Source organism: Crocuta crocuta, unplaced genomic scaffold (assembly GCF_008692635.1).
Source record: "Crocuta crocuta isolate KB4526 unplaced genomic scaffold, BGI_CrCroc_1.0 scaffold2, whole genome shotgun sequence".
NCBI lineage: Eukaryota > Metazoa > Chordata > Mammalia > Carnivora > Hyaenidae > Crocuta > Crocuta crocuta.
The window spans coordinates 1,402,883-1,420,253 of record NW_027528640.1 but is presented as its reverse complement, the minus strand read 5'-3'; positions in this window follow the sequence as shown (position 1 = coordinate 1,420,253).

Genomic DNA, 17,371 nt, shown 5'->3' with positions numbered 1-17,371 from the left:
AAAGGGGACAATCCAACAAGAAGATATAACAATTGTAAATATTTATGCACCCAATATGGAACACCCAAATACATGAAACTGTTAATAACAAACACACAGGAACCAATCGATAATAGCATAATAATAGTATAGGACCCTGACATCCCACTTATCTTGATGGACATATCATCTAAACAGAAAATTGACAAGGAAAGAGTGGCTTTGAATGACACACTATATGGACCTAACAGATACATTCAAAACATTCCATCCTAAAACAAAACACATTCTTTCCAAGTGCACATGCAATATCCTCCAGAACAGATCACACAATATACCACAAAATATATTCAAGATGAGAGAAGTCACACCATGTGTCTCTTCTGACCACAGCACTATGAAGCTAGAAAGCAACCACAAGAAAAAAATCTGGAAAGACCACAAACACATGAAGTTTGAAAAACATGTTACTAGGGGCGCCTGGGTGGCTCCGTTGGTTAAGCATCCAATTTCGGCTCAGGTCATGATCTCACAGTTCATGGATTCGAGCCCTGCATCCAGCTCTGTGCTGACAGCTAGCTCAGAGCCTGGAGCCTGTTTCAGATTCTGCTGAATCCCTCCCCTGCTCATGCTGTCTCTTTCTCTTTCTCTCTTTCTCTCTCTCTCTCTCTGACATAAATAAAACATTAAAAAAATTTTTAAAAAAATGCTGCTATTGAATATGTCAACCTAGAAATCAAAGAAGAAATTAAAAAATACATGGAAACAAATAAAAATGAAAATACAAAGGTCAAAAGCCTTTGTGATACAGCAAAAGCAATTCTCAGAGGGCCATTTATAGACATACAGGCTACCTGAAGAAGCAAGAAAAATCTCAGATTAACAACCTAACCTTACACCAAAAGGAGCTAGAAAAAGGACAATAAATAAAACCCAAAACCAGAAGAAGGAAGGAAATAATAAAGATCTGAGCAGAAATAAATGATATAAAAACTAAAAAAACCCAAAAAACAATAGAACAGATCAATGAAACCAGGAGCTGATTCTTGGAAAAGATGAACAAAATTGATACACTTCTACACATACTTACGAGAAAGAGAGAGAGAGGATTCAAATAAACAAAAACACAAAAGAAAGAGGAAAAATAAAACTAACAACACAAATACAAATATCTGTAAGAGAATATTATTAAAACTTATATTCCAACAAAGTGGATAACCTAGAAGAAATGGATAAATTCCTAGAAGCATATAAGCTATCAAGCTGAAGCAGGAATAAATAGAAAATTTGAACATTTTGATTACTAGTAAGGAGATTGAATCAGTATTCAAAAACTCCCAATAAAGCCCAGAACCAGACAGCTTCACAGGTAAGTCCTACTTAATACCTATTCTTCTCAAACTATTCCAAAAAATAGAAAAGGAAGGAAAACTTCAAAATGCATTCTATGAGGTCAGCCTTACCCCGAAACCCAAACCTGATAAAGACACCACTACAAAAAGAACTATAGGCCTGTATCTCTAATTTTGCATAGATGCAAAATTCCACAACACAATACTAGCAAAATAGTAGTATTCCAAACCTGGAAGCATCACAATTCTGGACTTCAAGTTATATTACAAAGCTGGAGTGATCAAAACAGTATGGTACTGGCACAAAAACAAACAGAGTGATCGTAGAACAGAATAGAAAATCCAGAAATAAACCACAACTACATGGTCAATGAATCTTTAACAAAGTAGGAAAGAATATGCTATGGAAACAAGACAGTCTCTTCAGCAAATAATGTTTAGAAAACTGGACAGCAACATGGAACAGAATGAAACTTGACCACTTTCTTATGGCATACAGAAAGATAAACTCAAAATAAATAAACTTACATGTAAGACTTGAAACAACAAAAATACTAGAAGGGAGCACAGGCAATAATTTCTCTGACATCAGGTGTAGTAAAAATTTTTCTAGGTATGTCTCCTGAGACAAGGTATGTAAAGGAAAAGTAAACAATTAAGACTACATCAAAATAGAAATCTTCTGCACAGCCAAGGAGACCATCAACAAAACTAAACGGCAACCAATGGAACGAGATAAGATATATGATAATGACATATCCAATAAAGGGTCAGTATCCAAGATATACAAAGAACATATAGAAGTCAACACCCCGCAAAAACCCCAAATAATCCAATTTAAAAATGGGCAGAAGACATGAACAGACATTTCTCCAAAAGAAAACATTCAGATGGCCAAGATGCTCAAAATCCAAACATGCTCGACATCATACAAGATCAGGGAAATGAAAATCAAAACCACAGAGAGATACCACCTTCCACCTAACAGAATGACTTAAATCAACAACACAAGAAACAACAGGTGTTGGTGAGGATGTGGAGAGAAAGGAAGCCTCATGCACTGTTGGTGGGAATGCACACTGGTGTAGCCACTGTGAAAAACAGCATGGAGGTTCCTTAAAGATGGAAGTACCCTAGGATCCAGTAATTGCACTACTGGGTATTTATCCACAAAATACAAAAACACTAATTAAAAAGAATACATTCATCCCTGTGTTTATAGAAGAATTATTTACCAATAGCCAAACTATGGAAATAGCCCAAGTGCCCATCGACTGATGAATGAATAAAGGAGATGTGGTATGTACACACACACACACACACACACACACACACTGGAATATTGCTCTGTCATTAAAAATCTTGCATTTGCAACAATGGGGATGTAACTAGAGAGCATAGTGCTAGCTAAATTAAGTCAGTCAGAGAAAGACAAATACTGTAAGATTTCACTCATATGTGAATTTAAGAAAACAAGTGACCAAAGGGGGATAAAAGAGAGAGGGAGGGAGGCAGGCAAATCAAGAAGCAGACTCATAACTATAGAGAACAAACTGATGGTCACTAGGGGGAGGGTGAAATAGGTAATGGGAATTAAGGAGGGCACTTGTTGAGATGAGCACAGTAACATATGGAGGTGCTGAATCACTATATTGCACACCTGAAACTAATATTACACTGCATGTTAACTATACCAGACTTAAAATAAAGAATAAAAATTTAATAACATAAAACATAAAAGATGGAAAAAATAACCACAAAGGCATTATCATGACATACATAACAATAATTCTTAGGATTATCTATTAAATAAGTCAGTGTTCAAATTTTCCTAATCATCCCACAAATTTTATTTTGCTGGTAGTTTTGTGTATATCAGTGTACAAGTTTCACACTTTGCATTTGGTTGATATTCTCTTTGGAGTAATCTTTTTTGTTTTATGTAAGTTTTCACTGAAAAATAAATTAAGGAAAAGTAGAACACAGTTTGCTGAATCTGAACCCTGCTGACCGCTGTCCCTCCACCCAAATGCAAACATGACTGTGACTCTGACCCCATAGAGCAGTTGTGTCCGTTTTTGAAGTTTATATAAATGTGTGTGTGTGTCATTGAGAAAACAACAACTAAGCCATTAAAAAATGTAACAATTACCCCTATTACAGAAAAAATGTTTAATATGATTACCTAAATATGAAAGAGAAATAATCGTGTTTTTATGAGAAAAATAGAAGAATATCTTCATGACCTTATGGTGGTCATGTAATCAGTACACAAAAAGCACAATCCATCAAAAATAACAATAAGCTGGAAATTATTAAATGAATATGCCAAGGTAATCAAAAGCGTAGAAGAAGATATGGAAGATGCATATAAATGGCCACAGGAATACAGGATGCTTCGGAGATACGCAGGTCAGTCCCAAACCATCCAGTGCAGCGACCATCACAATCAAGTGAGGGAAGGGGGATGTCCCAGTACACACCCACGCTACGTGTACCCTCCTCTACTCTATTACATCTGCAGTGGTGTTATGTCTTCAAGAAAACAATGTACGTCCAATATTTGAAAAGCGTTATATTATAAAATGCACTAGAATACTGTTAAAATTATTCAAATGTCTACAAGCCAATGGAAAGCCCCTGTTCAAGAAACTGGAAGTACTGGAGGGAGGCTGAACGGCGATGCGGGCCTAGGACCGTGTGAGGTGCGGCGGGTTGTGTGGTCATCACCGCGTCACCGGTGCCTTTGTGTCATGGAGGCTGCTCTCCTCAAACATCACGATCCAACCTCTGCTTCCTTCAGACTTTCCTTCTGCAGCTTCGTCACCTCTCTGCCTTCACAGGACTGAAGAGGCAGGGCCTTGCTCTGGGTTAGGCTCTGCCTGAAGGAACGTTGGGGCTGATGTGATCCTAAATCCAGACCCCGCAGACCTCCTCCCATCGGCAGGAGGCTGCTGGCGCTCTCTCCTTCATGTGCTCACTGGAGTCGCGCTTGGTGTTTGCTTCGCGAGCTCTTCCTCTGCGTCCACCACTTGGCTCATGTTCGCGGCCGGAGGCCTTGCTTTCAGCCTGTCCCAGCTTTGCACACACCGTTCTCACTGCGTGACTCATTCCTAGTTTGTGAGTACAGTGACACACGTGTGAGTCTTTCGCCTGAACACTTAGAGGCCACTGTTGTAGGCATATTAATTGCCCTCATCTCCACATTTCTGTGTCTCAGTGAATGGGGAGCCCTGAGGAAAGGNTGGGGGAATGCCCAGTCGGTGGGGCAGTCAGAACACACACATTTATTAATTAAGTTTGGTCTCTTACAGGGGCACTGTCGGGGGCAGCCCAGAACAATTACAATAGTGACACCAAAGATCACTGGTGAGCAGTGAAAAAGTGTGAATATTGCAAGGAATATCAAAGGTGACACACACACTCAAAGTGAGCAAATACAGTTGGGAAATATGGCACCTGCCTGCCCTGCCTGACACAGGGTTGACACAAACTTCCAGTTTGTAAAAAATGCAAATCTGAGAAATACAATGAAGCTACAAACAGTACAAGGAGCAGCAATATGCACAGCAATATGCACTGTCGGCTCAGGAGTGAGTGTGCTCACATAGGTCATATGCTCCATCTGTCAGTTTAAGAGCAACGCTGTTCCTACACTTTACAGTTTATGTATTACACTTCAATATAAATTAAAGACAGACAGACATACCTGCTTCCTGGGATGCTAGAGTGTGGGGCTGAGCCTTCAGCAAGAGCCCAGGACCAGGTTCTTATACTGTCTTGTCTTCCTTCCTTCCTTCCTTCCTTCCTTCCTTCCNTGAGACAGAATCAGCAGTGGAAGGGAAGAGAGAGAGGGAGACACAGAATTCGAAGCAGGCTCCAGGCTCTGAGCTTTCAGCACAGAGCCCGACCTGGGCTCGACCCATGAACCGCGAGATCATGACCTGAGCCGAAGTCAGACATTTAAGCAACTGAGCCACCCAGGTGCCCTGATACTGTTGTCTCTCAAACAACCTTTTATTCTGACCTAACTTTTGTTTGCAAATCTTAAACTATGTGAATTATGAAGTCCTCTATTATTCTAAGGGTCTATGAACTAGAGAGTAGTGATATTATCAAGGCTTCTTAGAATTCTACTACTAATACTATTCACAAAAAGGTATATATTTGGAAATTTTATGAATTCTGCATTTTACTAAACTTTATATTTTACTGATGCACAATGGAAAATCAAAACATCCCTTACCCCATCTCATTCCACTCTGAAAAATATTTAGGAAGAGATGTATATTCTTCCAGTTGGCATTTGGAGTAATCAGGACTCCAGGATTTATCAATGTCCTCTTTATCCTATTTTGGGGAAGTAATAAAACTTTTTGGTTATATTCTCTGCTCTATGGAAAGAGGAGGTTGATGTAGAAATCTAGAGTAAGGCTGACATTTACATAAGCATGTCATGATGACCAACACAACTTACTGTATGATTCATTAATGTTCTATGGTCCTCAATTTATGAAATGGTCTTCACTAAGACCACATAGCATACATTCTAAGAGTACTTAATGATAGATGTATGAAAAAGCAAAGCCATATTTTGAAGCACTCCTACAGAGGTGTATTCATTTCTCTCTACCCTTGCTCTCACCTTCAATTCTCCCCCATGTTTTCCCTATAAAAATTGTTGATACAGTTTGAAAGCATTGGCTTGAAATGCTCTGTATTGCTCATGTCTTTGATGCTGTGAAAATCCAATTAAAAATTTTGATTCTGTCTGCTGGGTGACAGTGGGATTTATAAGACATTTCACTTAACTATTTGAAATTAAATTTGTCACAAATAACTTGAGATTGTGTAATCATTGAAAACTGATCATATCTCTCCCTTTTTAAAAACCCTCTGTGCCTCCTCAAATGGGCTGGAGGTAAATCCTGGGCACATTGCTGTGACATAGAAATCATTGCTATCCTTCCCTTATGTGACTGAGCCTCTGTGACCATACCCAGCCTCAGCTCACGCTGTCCTAAGTCCTCATCGCCAGGTTTAGCTTCCCTTCAATGCTTTCAATTTCCTAAACTCACGCTTTCCTTTGGCTTATAGACATTTGAATAATTTTAACAGTATTATATTGCACTTTATAATACCATTCTTTTCAAATATTGTATTTATATAACAATATAAGAGTCTTTTGAAAATAATAGAGTTAAATTTTGCTCCTCAAGAAAATTAAGAAGAATCTGTGCATTATTATGTCACTGTCATTTTCCTACCAATATTTCACTGGTTTTGAAGAAATTTTTGTTACTTTTCAAACCCTTTACACAAGCATAAAATATATGCAGAAGAAGGAATTCTACATATGAATGATCTTCCATTGATTCATTAATTTTAAGAAATATTTACACAGTCTTAAATGTATCTAATTCCCTAATATAAGCTTGCTGTTTCTCCTAATTAGTGAATAAGTGAAGTAAAAAATAAGAGAACTCTATCATCCTTTCACTGCCTAGCTGGGTGATTTGGGGCAATTCATAAACACTTTAATCTTCACACTGCCTGTGTGTAAAACTGGATAAAATTGGGTTGTGGATGAAGTATTTTGTGAATGAAGTTTCAAAATAAGCTAACTTAAGATTTCCAATTCCCATGCAGAATGCAGATGTTGCTGAGTGTTTGTAAGAGTTTGAAGGCAGAGAGAAATTTTGGAAAAAGTCATCCCTCTGGTGTATGCTTGGGGAGCAGAACGTACATTTCTGTGGGCAAGACACAAGGGCGCACATAGATTATAGTCTTCTACTCTGACCATGAAAATAGAGTGTTAGCCTTTGGAAGAATGCAAGGGAAGAATATTGCCGTAGGACAGTAGCTCATCCATCTAAGAGTCAAGGCTCAAAGTATTTGAAACAACACAAAGTGGAAGGAGAAACAGACAAGTCAACAAATCTCGCTGCAGACGTCAAGACTTAGGTTTCACTTTTGCATAGGTTCACCGGACCAAGCACAGAGGACACCATAAGGATAGAAAAGAAGTGACAACACTATTAACTGACTGGCTGGGCTCCACATCTGTATGACACCATGTAACTAGAGAAGAATATATATTACTTTTCACTGCACAAGTGCCAAGGTAGAACCTATTCCCAGTGTTAAGAGAAAAAATGACATGTTCAAAATATTGAAATAACACAAAAAGTATATTTATTGGGACGTGATGAAACAGCATTCAACAGCAGAAAGATGAACAGCCCAACTATTCAGAATTTTTTAAAAACATACTTTTAAATAAATAGGTCAAAGAAAACATCAAAAGAGATACTGAAAAGTATGTACAATTGAATGAAACTTTCTAAAAAAATCACCTATCAATATTTGTATAATGATCTCAAGTAATGCTTAATGAGAAATGTATAAAACTAAATGCCTATATTAGAAAAGCACATGTGTCTAAATAATGATCTTTAAAATAAGGGCATGCTAAATACAAAGGTAGCATCAGGAAGGAAAAAATGAAAAGATAAGAGCAGAACAAAAAAGACTGAAAACAGAAAACTAACAGAGAAAATTCATCAGTCACAAACATGATTCTTTGAGAAGATCAGTAAAATTTATACAACTTTGAGAAAGAAGGAAATCTGGCCATGTGTAGCAACATGGATGGATGCTGAGGGTGTTAGGCTGAGCGAAATAAGTTAGGCAGAGAAGGACAAATACCATATGTTTGCANTGAAAAAAAAACTATTTATAAAAAAAAAAAAAAAAAAGAAAAAGAAAAAAAAATAAAGCTCTTCTGATCCCCCCCCCCAAAAAAATTGTACAACTTTAGTTAGACTGACGAAAAACAGAAAGAAACAGAAGAAAGAAACAAACACAAAGAGAAGATATAAATTGCCAACCTCAGGAAATAAAAAGGGGACACGGGGGGGGGGTGCACCTGTGTGGCTCAGTTGGTTGAGTGTCGGACTTCAGCTCAGGTCAGGAGCTCACCGTTCCCGAGTTTGAGCCCTGCATTGGGCTCTGTGCTCATAGCTCAAAGCCTGGAGCCTGTTTTGGATTCTTTCTCTCTCTCTCTTTCTCTCTCTCAAAAATAAACAAACTTTAAAAAAAATTATAAAGAAAAAGGGGACACAGTTATAATCCCTACAGACACTAAAAGGCCATTAAGGGATTATTACAAACAACTCTATGCCCTTAACATTGACCAATTAAAATCACCAGGAAAATAAACTCTCAAAGATTTTTCAAGAAGTCGTAGAGTGAGTCACTTTACATACATTAGGGAAATTGAATTCCATTTTATACTCTTTATCATAGCAAAAGGAAAACCTCACCTTCAGATGGCTTCCTGATGAGTTCCACCAAGTATTTCATGAAGAAATGATACCAGCTGTACACAATCCATCCTCAAATAAAGAACAACTTGCTTATTTTTATGAGTCTAGTATCAACCTAACACTAACACCCAACATAGACATTATAGAAAATGCAAACTATAGAGCAGTGTCCCTGATAAAGACAGATGCAAACATCTTCAACAGAATGTTAGTAACTCAAATCCAGAAATATATAAAAATTGATAGTACATCTTGAGCAAATATAGTTTATGTGGTCATTTTACATACCGGTTGAAAGTTGAAAATTCATTAAATGCAATGCACCATTTCAACATATTAGAGGAAAAATACATAATCATCTTAACAGATGCAAGAAAAGCTTTTGACAAAATTTAACATCTTTTCATGATATAAACCTTTCAGCAACCCATGAAGAAAAAGGAACTTCCTAAATCAGAAAAAACAGTATCGTAAAACAAACAAACAAAACTGCAGTTCACATAATAATGGTAAAAAACTGGGCATTTCCCCATGTATTGGGGAAAAGCCAAGGATGTCCAATCTCATTGTTTCTATTCAGCATCACAGAGAAGGTCCTAGCCAGTGCAACAAGAAAATGCATAATAGACATAAAAAGAGAACAAGAAGAAGAAAAATATCCATTTGCAAACACCTAGATTGTTTGCAGAGAAAATCCCAAAGAGCTATCAAAATGCTAACAGAAGTAATCAATGGGTTAAGCAGGTTTGCAGGAGACAAGGTCAATATAGACTGTCAATTGTTTAAGCTGCTAAGACTCAAGAACTACTGAAGGAGCTGAATATTTAAGTGAATAAGATGCAGAAGTTGCCTTCAATATAGCTTATGGAATAAAGGGAGACAAAAAAATATTAAATTATATATCATACATGTCATATCATAGAGTCCTACATTACATTTAATCATATTCTATTACAGATAAAATTATGCTAGGGTATGAATGTGTTTGCCTGTCTCTCCATTTTTGGGGCAGGGGTTTGCCCTGTGTCCCCCTCTGTCTTAAAATCCAAAATTCGTTGAGTTTTCAGTTCATTCACCTTTGTGTTTGTTGTTAGGACAGAGCGAATTTCTAAACTCCTTATATGAAGAACTGGTGACCACAGGTGTTTTCTATTCATTTATCTATCTTCTTTAGGTTGCGTACATCTCTTTGCATGTAGGTATATGAATAAATGATAAGTGTCCAAAATTAAGAATAAATTCATACAAGAGCAGGACTGACTGGCTGTTTATAATGGCTGCTCCCATTCCCTGATGCCAAACACCAGAGGGGATCCTTATTCAACTACCACCCAACCCGTCTGTTGGATGATAACTGTTAATATATTACAAAGAAAGAATAATTTATAAACAGCATAGAAAAAAACACAAAAATTGCCAGTACTATGTGATTTTGCTCTATCCATATAAAGGTGTGACATACCAGATTCTTTTCTTCTGTGAAATTCCTTCTTCTAAGAATGCAAAGAGATTCCAGGTGAAGTTAACCCAGTGCCTCCCAGTATTACATTTTGTAAACCTTTAGTGTAATATCACAATGAGAATACTGATGTGGAGACAATCCACCGAGTCTATTCAGAGATCTCCAGTTTCACTTTTACTTGTGTGTGTGTGTGTGTGTGTGTGTGTGTGTGTGTGTGTGTGTGTTTTGTCCAGGGGTTATCAACTCGTGTGTGTGTGTGTGTGTGTTCTGTCTAGCAGTATTATCTGTATAGTTTCTACAACCACAGTCAAGATACTGAATAGTTCCAATCCCCATGTATCATTTCTGTTAGTTTTTTTATCCTCCACATCAGATTTATTTATTCATTCATTCATTCATTCATTTTTGTTTTTAGGTAAAGATCATATAGTATCTCAAGGAGAGAAACATTTCAATTAATAGGAAGAAAAACAGAAGAAGAGGAGAGAGACAGAGATAGAGATTTATTGAAATTCCTATTCTTCTGGTTTCTATACATCAGCAATTCTCGATGCTCTTTTATAAACTGTTTTAGTCACAAACGAGCTCTAGTCTATGGCCAGGTTTACGATTTTATTTTGTTTTCTGGATTTTCACTATGCAGACTTTTCAAGCAGAACATAAACCTAGTTCACTTATGTCATGCGAAGTGTGTTTGTATCATTAAAGATTAAAATAAGAACATAAATTCATCAACTTCATGGAAGTCTGAACAATTTTCAGAATTTCATGGATTCCATTCTTTTACCAAGTAGGTAGAGACCTCAAACATGTCTCTTTGGTATTGATACTTTTTAACAAAATAAGGCTATTAAAGTTTATTCAAATTAGGTCACATATTTTTAATGAAGGACCATTCTTTTCCATGCTTTCTAATGCTTTATGTATAAAATGAGTATTCTAAATTTGGAGTCCAGATGTGCTCAACTTCCATACAGTTACTTCTCTACCATTAAAATATAGTCCCTAATTTATTTAATGACATTTGACTCTATCAACTGACAAATTGTGTCTTACTTGGTCAAATTATCAGCAAATTTCACCCACCTGTTTTACTATTTTGTTGCACTGATAGTTGTCAAAGTGTGGCTTCAAATCTTTTTTTTTCTCTAAGCCACATCAAATTATTTTGCATAACTATGTACTTCCTTGCCCGATTGTAAATCTAATCTTATATAAATACATATTTTAAATATTTGCAGAAGTATAATTGAAATATTAAATACTGCAATTTAAAGAAAAAATGCAGTACTTTTCATAAGAATTAATGAAATCTAAAACCTGTAATGATTGAATACCCATCATCATCAGTTTAAGAATATGAATATGCTTTATTTTCAGCATTCAGAAACTCTGTGCTTTCCCTTTCTTGCTGTATTCATATATTCTTTTCACTCCCCTACAGAACTGTAACATTATATGATCTATTTGCTTGGAAATTTTTTTTTAATGTTTTATTTATTTCTAGGAGAGAGAGAGAGAGAGACAGCGTGAGCAGGGAAGGGTCAGAGAGAGAGGGAGTCACAGACTGAAACAGGCTCCAGGCTCTGAGCCGGCAGTCAGCACAGAGCCCGACGCGGGGCCTGAACCCACGAACCACGAGATCATGACCTAAGCGAAAGTCGGACGCTTAACCGACTAAGCCACCCAGGCGCCCCTGCTTGGAAATATTTTATTGGTCAGCCTATCATACTTCTGTCACAAAATTATGCACATGCACTGAAATGTAATTTTCTCTACACAATGTTCTTTTTTTTTTTTACAAATATTNGATGGTTTCCTGTCTCGCGTTCAGGTCCTTTATCCATTTTGGGTTTATTTTTGTGTATGGTGTGAGAAAATGATCTAGTTTCATTCTTCTGCATGTTGCTGTCCAGTTCTCCCAACACCATCTGTTAAAGAGGCTTTTTTCCATTGTATATTCTTTCCTGCCTTGTCAAAGACTAGTTGGCTGTATACCTTGAGTCCAGCTCTAAGTTCTCAAGTCTATTCCATTGGTCTATGTGTCTATTTTTGTGCCAATACCATACTGTCTTGATGATGACAGCTTTGTAGTAGAGGCTATAGTCTGGGATGGTGATACCTCCCGTTTAGGTTTTATTTTTCAGTATTACTTTGGCTATTCGGGTCTTTTGCAGTTCCATACAAATTTTAGGATAGTTTGCTNGATCTCAATTCTTTTATATTTATTGAGGGCTGCTTTATGTCCCAGTATGTGATCTATCTTGGAGAATGTGCCATGCACACTTGAGAAGAAAGTGAATTCCCTGGCCTCAGGATGTAGAGTTCTAAATATATCCATCAGATCCATCTGGTCCAATGTGTCGTTCAAGTCCATAATTTCTTTAGTCATTTTCTGTCTGGTTGACCTATCCATTACTGCAAGCAGAGTTTTAAAGTCCCTTGCTATCAGCACATTCTTATCTATAAGCTTGTTTCTGTTTGTGATTGTCTTAGTTATTTATGTGCTCCCGTATTCGGTGCATAGACATTTATGAGTGTTAGTTCTTCCTGATGGATGGACCCTGTAATTAGTATGTAATGCCCTTCTTCATCTCTTGTTATTGTCTTTAATTTAAAGTCCAGTTTGTCTGATATAAGTATAGCTACTCCGGCTTTCTTTTGATTTCCTGTAGCATGATAGATATTTCTCCATTCCCTTACTTTTAATCTGAAGGTATCTTCCCGTCTAAAATGAGTTTCTTGTAGACAGCATATAGATGGATTCTGTTTTTTTATCCATTCTGCTACCCTATGTCTTTTGATTTGAGCATTCAGCCCATTTACATTCAGTGTTATTATTGAAATATGTGGGTTTAGAGTCTTTGTGTCCTTTGTGGGGTTCATGTTTGTGGTGGTGTCTCTGGTATCTTTGTTCCTTGCTACCTTTCCTTCAGAGAGTCCCCCTCAGGATTTCTTGTAGGGCTGGCTTAGTGGTGACAAATTCTTTCAATTTCTTTTTATTTGGAAAGATTTTTATGTCTCCTTCTATTTTGAATGACAGGCGTGCTGGATACAGGATTCTTGGCTGCATAATTTTTCTGTTCATCACATTGAAGATCTGCTGCCATTCATTTCTTGCCTGCCAAGTTTCAGTAGATAGGTCTGTCACCACTGTGATAGGTTTCCCTTTGTATGTTAGGGCTCTTTTCTCCCTATCTGCTTTCAGAATTCTCTCTTTGTCCTTATATTTTGCTATTTTTACTAGGATATGCCATGCAGAAGATCGATTCAAATTACATATGTGGGGAGTCCTCTGAGCCTCTTGTATGTCAACGTTCNGACAAATTCTTTCAATTTCTTTTTATTTGGAAAGATTTTTATGTCTCCTTCTATTTTGAATGACAGGCGTGCTGGATACAGGATTCTTGGCTGCATAATTTTTCTGTTCATCACATTGAAGATCTGCTGCCATTCATTTCTTGCCTGCCAAGTTTCAGTAGATAGGTCTGTCACCACTGTGATAGGTTTCCCTTTGTATGTTAGGGCTCTTTTCTCCCTATCTGCTTTCAGAATTCTCTCTTTGTCCTTATATTTTGCTATTTTTACTAGGATATGCCATGCAGAAGATCGATTCAAATTACATATGTGGGGAGTCCTCTGAGCCTCTTGTATGTCAACGTTCACTTCCTTCCCCAGATTGGGGAAGTTCTCTGCTATAATTTGTTCCAGGACACTTTCAGCACCTTTCCCTCTCTCCTCCTCTTCTGGGATTCCTATGATATGGATATTGTTGTGTTTGACCATATAGCTGAGCTCTCGAATTCTTCTTTCATGTTCCTGGATCAGTTTGTCTTTTTTTCTCTCAGTTTCCTATTTTTTCTATAATGGTGTCTTCTAAATCACTTATTCTCCTTTCTGCCTCTTCAATCTATGCATTGGACGCCTCCAGTTTATTATGTATCTCATTTATCGCATTTTTTAATTCATCATGCCAATTTTATTCTCTATGTTGTCTGTAGCCATAGTTTCTTTGATGTCCTCTATGCTTTTTTCAAGCCCAGCGATTAATTTTATGATTATTGTTCTAAAATCTTGCTCAGTCATGCTGCTTATATCTGTTTTGAGCAGTTCATTAGCTGTCAATTCTTTTTGGAATTTCTTTGGACGAAAGCTCTTTCATTTCGTCATTTTAGTTAGCTTTATGTCTCTTGTTAGTTTTGAAGACTTGTTATGCTCCCTACATCTGTGAGTGCTGCTGTATCCAAGAAGACTCTTTGACTGTCCAGGGCCTATCCTTTCAGAGAGAGTTTTTTGAATGGTATCTCTTGGTCTCTCTTGTTGAGACCTTGTTTATTTTATTTTCCTACTCGTAGTGATATTTGGGACTCTCCACCATGTGTACTTTGGCTTGTTTCTTGAGGTAGCCCTAGAGAAGAAAACAGACAGACAAACACACAGGGAGCAGAGGCACACAAATGCACAGACAAATCCAACTAACATGCAAACCAAGAGGGAAAATAAAAAATGTAAGAGAAAAGTCAGAGGAGGAAAGGCGAATAATAGAGGATAAAAAATACATAAAAATGTCAAAAAGAAGAAAAGGAAAAAAGAAGAAAATCGATGGACAAAGAACAGTTTAAAGCATATAACTGGATTTCCCAGCTACAATTAAATAGCCAGGTGTATGAAGTGATGGTTGAAGAGCATAGAGAAAGAGAGAGAAGATAGGGCAGGGATGAGGCAAAATTGGAAATAGAATGAACAGGCAGAAGGGATAAGAAGCTTTTTTCAAAGAGCTAAAAGGTGGAATATGGTTGGATAGGTGAGAGTAGGATGCTGGTGTTATCCAGAGAAACTATATAGTTAATTACTCCTGAGAGAAAGAGATGAAAAGGTCGGTAGGTGTAGAATTTACATCTACAGAATGGACTAGATGTGACTATTTAAGCAAGCCAGTGACCAGAGTTAATCAGGTCAGTGTTCCAGGACAAAAAGAAAAAGAAAAAAGAAAAAAGAAAAAAGGAGGAGGGCAGCTCTCTAGAAGGGATGGGTGTGGTGTGATCCAATGTGTCAGGCAGGAGTTCTGCCTTGGTGGTTGTGGGGAGGAGAGTGGTGGTGCTCAAGTCCCTTCTTGAATCAAGTGCTGCACCTCGCTTTCTTGGGTGTGTAAACTCCCTGTGCTGGGGGTGCAGCCAAAGTGGGTAGCGCTGTTTAACCTAGACCAGGCCTAGTTTCCAAATCCCAGTCCACTGAAATTGCCATAGACACAACCTCGTAGGCGATCCCCTCGGGGCAATTCCAAGTCTCTTGCCTAGCCCTGGGGGTGGAGCCAGAATCGCTTCTCCCTTCTCCTCCAGGTCGGGTTGGCAAGCAAGGATGGGGGTTTGCCTGGGGGGCACGCAGGCCCGCTGGAGAGAGGGAAACCAGGTCCCTCTGTGTCTCATCACCCAAAACATGAACTTGCAGGCAAATCTCCCAGGTTTAAGCCCTTCGCCTTTCCTCTAGAGGTCCAGCCTAAGCCAGGAGCGTGGATTCCCGGTATGCGCGCGGTTCCTCCAGCGGTCCAGCCAGCCAGGAGTACAAAGGAGTGGTGGTGCACAGCCTCTCTAAGGGTCCAGCCAGCCAGGAGCACAATGGCGCTGTCAGCACGCAGCCTCTCTAGGGATCCAGCCAGTCAGGAGCACAAAGGAGCGGTGTGCGTGCGTACAGCCCCTCAGGGATGAGTTGGTGCACTGGGACCTGGCTCACAGGGATTTGGCATGCACGGTCCTTCTGTGCTCCGAGTGGAGGTTTCTCTGTTTCCCAGCGACAGGGACCGTGTCTTGAATAGTTTCAGACTGTCTCTTTTTCCCCTCTCACTCCCCACAGACGGGGATCGCCCCCATCTCTCGAGTCTCTGATCACGGCCTGATTTAAACTTCCCCAGTTTGCACTCACGTTAGGAGGGTTTCTCAGTGAATTCTGAATCCTTTTTCTCCCAGTCTCTTGGGTTCTGTAAGGTTTCCTATGGCTTCAGATCTTTTCTGTGTGAGATATGGGGGCAAGTGCAATGTACGGAGCCCCCTACTTCTCCGCCATCTTGCCTACAGAATGTTAATTCTTAAATATTAGATTAAATATGAGTTATCATTGATATTACAATTAACATGCAACTCAAAAATATGAATAAAGTACTATATTCTTATAAATAATTACAAAATGCCAATACTAAAATATCAATGGGAATTTATCATTAATAATATTAATGAAGAGCTATTTTTTTAATGTTTATTTATTTTTGAGATAGAAGGAGACACAGAATTCGAAGCAGGCTCAAGGCTCTGAGCTGTCAGCACAGAGCCCAACATGGGGCTCGAACCCACGAACCACGAGATCATGCCCTGAGTCAAAGTTGGATACTTAATGGAGTGAGTCACCCAGGCGCCCCTAATAAAGAACTATTCTTTGATTATTTCAAATAATTAAATTGTTGAATAGCCAAAGTTCTGACTAACATTGGTTGTGCTAGTCTACTTTTAGTCATGATAACTATCAAATGACTATAATGATCACTTCTGCCAATAAATCCTAAAATGCTGTTATTCGACCCCCTTTTAGACTCAGCTGATAGGATCTTGTAATATATTTATGATTATGATGAATTAGCACCACAGTTCCTCTCCACAAGGCAAAAGTAATTTGGGGAATATTTGGAATTTCCAAAAATCTAAAAAAAAGACTACTTACCATTTTTGGTTGCTTAAAACGTAGGAGATACTAAGACCTAACCATCGTGTTATACTAATTTGTCTCTTCCATTATAAGTTTTTCATATAAGAGATTATTACACCAACATTACATATAAAGAAACTGGGGATCAGAGGATCAGAGAGGTCAAATGTACTTTCAAAAATGTTACACTTATTTTACAGAGTGTAGAACCGGAATTTAAAAATCAGAATGGTTGAAGTTCAAATCTCTCAATTACTGTTGTAACTATCCCCAAGTAACAGGAGTCTCAGTATGAGCAGAACTTGTCAGTTTATAATTAAACTTATGAAGCATTCAATTCACTATTTTTGCACATCACTGGAAAATGTAGCAACAAGTATAATTTAATATACATAATGCACTCTCTCATAAGTCATTTCTCTGATGATATATATTATAAAGTAAAAATAAGAATAATTCATAGGTTTTCCTTTTTACTATAACGTGTTCAGTTACAGAGTTTTATAAGAAACTCTTATGTCTAGTTACAACTCACACTCTTTTATACTGTCATTCTT